At 50.0% G+C, this 6,000-nt stretch overlaps 1 protein-coding gene across 1 annotated transcript in view; it reads right to left on the reverse strand.

Moving 5' to 3' along the window:
* GARRE1 (granule associated Rac and RHOG effector 1) overlaps positions 1-2,978 on the reverse strand; it is a 56,719-nt gene extending 53,741 nt beyond the window's left edge. Inside the window, exon 1 of the mRNA XM_062500059.1 lies at positions 2,921-2,978. The gene's annotated coding sequence lies outside the window, so the exon portion shown is untranslated. The remainder of the gene's footprint in view (positions 1-2,920) is intronic.
* Between the last annotated feature and the right edge of the window lie 3,022 nt (positions 2,979-6,000).

Raw genomic sequence — 6,000 nt, forward strand, 5'->3', positions numbered from 1 at the left:
GCCAGAATTTCAGATTTTACAGCTATCAAGACACAAGACCTCCTATGGCTTAGATTGCACAGTCCCCATTAAGTTTCCAGCACATACAAAATCCAAACAAGAACCTGGAACGCACCATGGCCCAGGAGCATGGGATTGCCTGCAGCATGTCACCATCACTTGCTGCCCAAAAGCCTGGGAAGGGTATCCAGACATCACCAAGCTCTAGGAGGACCAGAGCAATTGCAACAGATTTTTGTCAAGCTTCGCAGTGCCAGCTGCCCTCGGAGCCAGCCCCAGCACAATGGCCCATGATGAGGTTACCCATGCTGCTGGAAATGTCATCTTTCATGTATGAAATAAACCCCTTCTGTAGCTACTAACAATACCCTGGCACTGTTTGCAACACGTGGGGTATTGCACCAGCTAACACCGGGAATAATGTTCTACCTACCTACAAACACCACAAGAAAATACTCACTGCCACACTCCAGCAAGTTCTGGATCTCCCTGTGCAGCTATCTGTCTGCACCCATCTAGAACTCCAGAAACACCTTGAGATTACTGCGAATAAAAGAACTCTTTTCACACAGCACAATTAGTCATGGCAGCAGTGATAGCTATTTTGAGCAGCACCCATTAATCACTATCATTAGCAGGATTTCTGGTGTACCAGCATTCATTGTACCAAGAACAAGTCTTTTCCTATTACAGTACTACTACATAAACAAAAGCAGCAGCAGCACAATTTCTCTTGACATAACCCTGTTTTGAGTAAGGCAGGTGGCAGCACTTGAAATGACTGTCAGTGTCAGGTTTAAAGAAAAGCTTACGTAGGACAGAAAAATACAACTGTTTTGCTGCAAAGAAAAACCAGCCATCATTTGTATACTGGGGGAGAAGGGTTGTTGAAAAACAATAAATAGTGGGAGGAAGTGTGGAACAAAGATCTCAAGCTGAACACAGCGCACCCTCAGAAAAATAAGATGCCAGTGACCAAATCCAAGCTGATGCCCAAGAAGCACAAGAAGCCTAGACTTCACTTTTAAACGTCAATAGCATCTTTTTGCCTTATTACCTTTTATGAGGGATTATTTACCTTTTAGCCAAACTTCAGAGTCTCAGAACAGACTTTCAACTCGGAAAATATTCCCCATACACATTATTTCTGGTTTCCTAACCACCCTGAGTTACTCCTGATGCAGAATGAGAAAGGCCAGCAGAAGCATTGCTGCCCCACACTGACTGAGGAAGCAGCGCCGCAAGATGCATGGAAAGCAGTGGCTCTGAGCTGCTGCCAGCCACATTCCTCCAAGCACCAGGAACATGTACATTTGACCTGAAACACACCTTCATCACAACCACATATTAAATACTTAGTAAGTTCTGTTGGGAAGTAAAGAACAGAAAATATAGGAAGAAAGAAAAGCCTTCTGCAAGTCTTGAACTTGGAAAATTCGCCATTCTCTACAGAAGGGTCCAGCTTTATCTTCTGTAGAAACATCGCCTGGTAGAAGAGTCAAGCCAAGTGCAAAATCATGTTGGTACCCACGATACACAAACTGCACCTGTGCACATACCAAAATGGGCCAACACTGCTGATCCCATGAGCTGCACAGCAAAACCTTCATGTGGCCAGGAGCCCATAACACAATCAAATACCTCAGGGAGGCGAGGGAAGGGGACCTTCGGCCACCTGTCCCCACAAAAAACAAAAACAGTTCCTCTACCTCTTTGCCAACACCACCGGGCTGAGGAAACAGAAACATCCAGCAACAATAGCCTTAAAATGCACAAGCCGTAGGCTTGAGGCTGCCCAAGAGCCAGCCCGGCAGTGACAGACGCAGTGCCATTTTGGGAGCCAAGCCTCAGCCCTGTGCCAGCTGCGCGTGCCCCCGAAGCCACGGCTGAGCCACTCGAGCACCAACTTTATTGCAGCTACGCACCACTGAGGTACAGCCGCTCTCTAGAGCGCCCAGACATCTGTGCCTCTATAAAAACAGCAATGATAATAATAACGGCCAATTTATTCCCGTAACAGGGTTTATAATCTCACATAAAAAAAACAAATAAGACCTTCTGACTGCTTTCAAGTTCCTAAGCCAACCCGACAAATACATACCTCTACCGCTTCCTCTCCAACGAATAAAACCCCTCAAGCAGGGAGAAGCAAGGGAACATTAGCAAAGTTTTAAGCTACAGCCCAAAACGCTTCTTCCAAAATCCTCTTCTGCTGGCAGCTACCATATGCAACACAACACAACACAACACAAGGCTCGGCAACAACGAGCGGCACTCGCAGCTCGCATCAGGTGAGCAATCTGCACGCAGCCCCTGCAGCGGCCGGGGACGCCGCTGCCCGCAGGCCCCGGGCCGAGGGGCGCGGAGGGGCCCGGGCAGACCCGAGCCCGGCCGGGCTTTGGGCGGCGCCGCTGCCCGGGGAGCTCCGGCCGGCGCCGCCCGGGAGAGGCCGCGCGGCGGGGCCGCCCCAGAGCCGGGGGCCGGGCCGGGCGGGCGCCCCGGGTCACCGTGGAGCAGGAAGGTGCGCAGGAATTCCCGCAGGCGCAGTCCCGGCCCCGCCGCGCCGCCCGGGCTGTCCGCACACGGGTCACGGAGGGGGAAGGGGGGGCCGGCCGCAGCCCCGACACCGCCCCGGGCTGCCCCCGGCGCCGCGGCCACGGTCCCGGGCACCGCCGCGCCCCCTCCCCCCGGTCGGGGCTTCCCCCTCCCGGTCCCAGCCCACGCCGGCGCCTCCCGAGCGGCCCAGGGGCCGTTCCGGGCGCTGCCGCCCTCCGCGCCGCGTCTCGCCGGTGCCGCGGTGCGCTGCCAGCCCTGTGACCCGCACGGCCGGGCCCGCGGGCCGCGCTGCGGGGCTCGGCCGGGCGGGGCCGGGCCGGGCCGGGCCGCGGGGCTCGGCGGGGTCGGCGCGGCGTTCACTCACCTGCCCGCGACAGCCCCGGGCCCCGCGCCGAGCGCTCCGGAAACGGCGGCGGCTCCGCCGGGGCCGGGGAGGGGCCGGCGAGGGGCGGGCGGAGCCGCGAGTGACAGCGGGAAGGGGCGGCGGGAGCGGGCGGGCGGTGCTGGCCGCGGGGAGCGGGGACGGGACGGGACGGGACGGGACGGGACGGGACGGGACGGGACGGGACGGGTCGGGTCGGGTCGGGTCGGCAGCGGCGGCACCGCGGGGTCCGGGCGGGCCGCGGAACGCCCGGGACTGGCCCCAGGTGCGGAGCGAAGAGCCTGAGGGGCGGCCTGGAGGCACAGAAATGGAGAAGGGGATTAATTAATCAGGGACTATTTTACATGAACTCAAAACTGTGAAGGTTCTCACTCTTTTGTTTCGGGGTCAGATGCAGTGTGTCGATTCAGGAGAGCTGTTCGAGATGGAGATCGCCGGCGGCACCTGCAAAGTTCTGTATTCCTTTTCTGTCCAAAGTCACTTGCTGAACAAACTGCGGGATTCAATACTGATGTTCAATGCGTTTATTTGGGAATTAAGTAAAACGCACAAACATCATCTCCAACTGATCCCTTTGACATAATTGTCACGGTGCTACCAGCTTTAGGAATGGTTCAGAAATAGGCCTGGTCTGGGGTGAGAGTTTAAACTGGTTTCATATTACTTATCAGGCTTAATGCAGGTTTTATACAGAAAAGTTTGCTGTACAAAATGGTGTCTTTTCAAATCTATTTCCACAGAAAGAGTTTCTGTTAATCCTATCTTTCTTAGTAAAAAGTGATTGGTTTTTATTTACATTATTTATTTAGAATCTTACCTTCTAAATGGAACAAGCATTTAGTACTGTACAGAAATGTCTAGTAAAGTTAGAAAATAAGGTAATGTGTAGCAGTAGGAGAGTATTTTTTTTTTTAAATACATGTAAGCAAAAATTTTGCTCACAGGGCTCAGCATACAATCATCTGGCTCTAATTCCCCCCCAGAAAACCCATACACTTGGATATGATACTCATTAAGTGAAAATAACAGTAATTTCAGTGCTGCTAATCAGAAAACTCTGTGGGAAGAAGTGAAATTGTCAATTTACTGGACACCTTCTAGCCACAAGCTAGAAAAAGTCCTCAAGTAGCGTCTGCGGGGAGCTGCCTAGGAGCGATCTGTGGCTTTGTTTCCTTCTCCAGAACAGATGGTTGCTGGCAGACCAGGCTCCTCATCAGTGCCTTTCCTCTGAACTCCTCTGATTCTTGCATGTCTACTAAGCATGTCTCTTCCTAGTAAATTTAGTCCTCAAATTAAGAGATACCTGGGAAATACTTGGAAAGACACAAGGTAACAGAAGGCTGTCTTATTGTTGACTCCTTTCAGAGAGAAAGAGGTGTTGAGTGTTCTTTGTACTGGAGGAGTACAATAAACGGCTGGAGGTCATAAATTTTTACCCTTTTTTCTGCTTTTAACTAAATGGTTGCTGAAACATTGATTTAAAAAGAAAGGTGAAAAGACTGAGGGGGTTTCAGCAAGGTTTTGTTTGGAAGAAGGTATAGCTATGAAGTGGAAAAACTGAGTGTAAAGGAAGTCAAAAGAGGCTGAAGAGGAAGGGGAAGAGAAAATAAAATACTGGGATGAATTTCCCTTCTTTCCAGGACAGATATTGAGGCAAGACCTAAAAGTAGTTAAAAAAAAATGTCGCTTCTTTTTTTGGTCTAGCTTTTTTTTTTTTCTTTCAGTTTTTTTTCAGGAATGAAGAGGGAGATGTTAACATACACAAACAGACGTATATTTTTGGGGATGCTTATCTTTCCTGGCCAGGGGGAGCAGGGTGGCCCATCTGGAGCAGCCCATGAGGAGCTGGAGTGTTGGGGCTGTGTCAGCCTGAGCAGCGCTGCGGGAGGAGACAAACCCCGGGAGCTGCCGAGACAAACTCTGCACTCACTCGGGTTTGCGTTGGGACCTGCATGTCCCCTCCAGGCCAGGCTCACGGCAAGCCTGGCTCTGCTGGGCTCTTGCTGCCTGCTCTGCTCTCCAGGGCCCCTCTCCTCTCCAAGGCACGTCCCCTGCAGCTCCTGGCCAGCTGAAGAGTGTCCTGTGCTGCTTACAGGACACAGCCCCTCCTGTCCTGGGCAACAGCTGGCCAGTGCTGCTGCGGGAGCTGACACCGCCACAGCTCTTTCACCCGTTCCCTGTTGTACCAAAATGCACTTTTACCGAGAGATCCCAAAACTACACCAGCCATGCTGACTAAAGTGCACGGTGTTCACAGGCAGAAATCTGTTCTACAGACTGAGTCTTACAGTTCAATACACCAATGTGTTCTTTCACGCTATCTGGAGGTGTCCGAATACGCTCCTATTTTTGTTATCCTACTGATTTGATTATATTCAGGGGGGTGCGCAGGAATTTGTTCTGTCAACACTAACAGTGGAGTTACACACAATAGTCATATTTTTTATTCTGAATCCCTGGATTTATTTACATATTGTTCTAAGGGTTGTTTTTACAATGCTGCATAACAACTTTTAGCACATAACTATCTAATGAACAGACATTTCATTTGAAATTTACTGCAGATTAAATTTATAGATTGAGAGCAAAAAGGCACAAAGGACTTGTAAGAATCGTAGCCTTGAAGTTAGTATGTCTTACCAGATGGCAGGAATTTTAGACAGACTGTGAAATAAATAGGAAGTTCACACTTCCTGTTATAAACAGGGCATGAAAACATGCAATTCAACAGAGTGTATAATAACCAATGCAGAATAAAGAGGAAACTCTCCGGGGCTAGAAAATATGTGGTGTAGGCATCTATTGTGACACTGTACATTACAATTATTTTCTGAGGTCTTACAATGCAATATTTATACTGAGAAGTCTATTTTTTATATTTTGTGAATTCTATTTTGAAAGATGGTAGTACGATTAACTATTCAGCAAAGTCCTATGTAGATCAGCATAGAATAGACTTATTCAGTTATATTTATGTTTCCCCCATTGATGTTGCATGTATGTGAAAAGCGCCTTCCAAGAGCTCCCTTGAATAGGAAGGGAAGGAAATGAGTGAACATTTT

Source organism: Cinclus cinclus, chromosome 11 (genome assembly GCF_963662255.1).
Source record: "Cinclus cinclus chromosome 11, bCinCin1.1, whole genome shotgun sequence".
Lineage (NCBI taxonomy): Eukaryota > Metazoa > Chordata > Aves > Passeriformes > Cinclidae > Cinclus > Cinclus cinclus.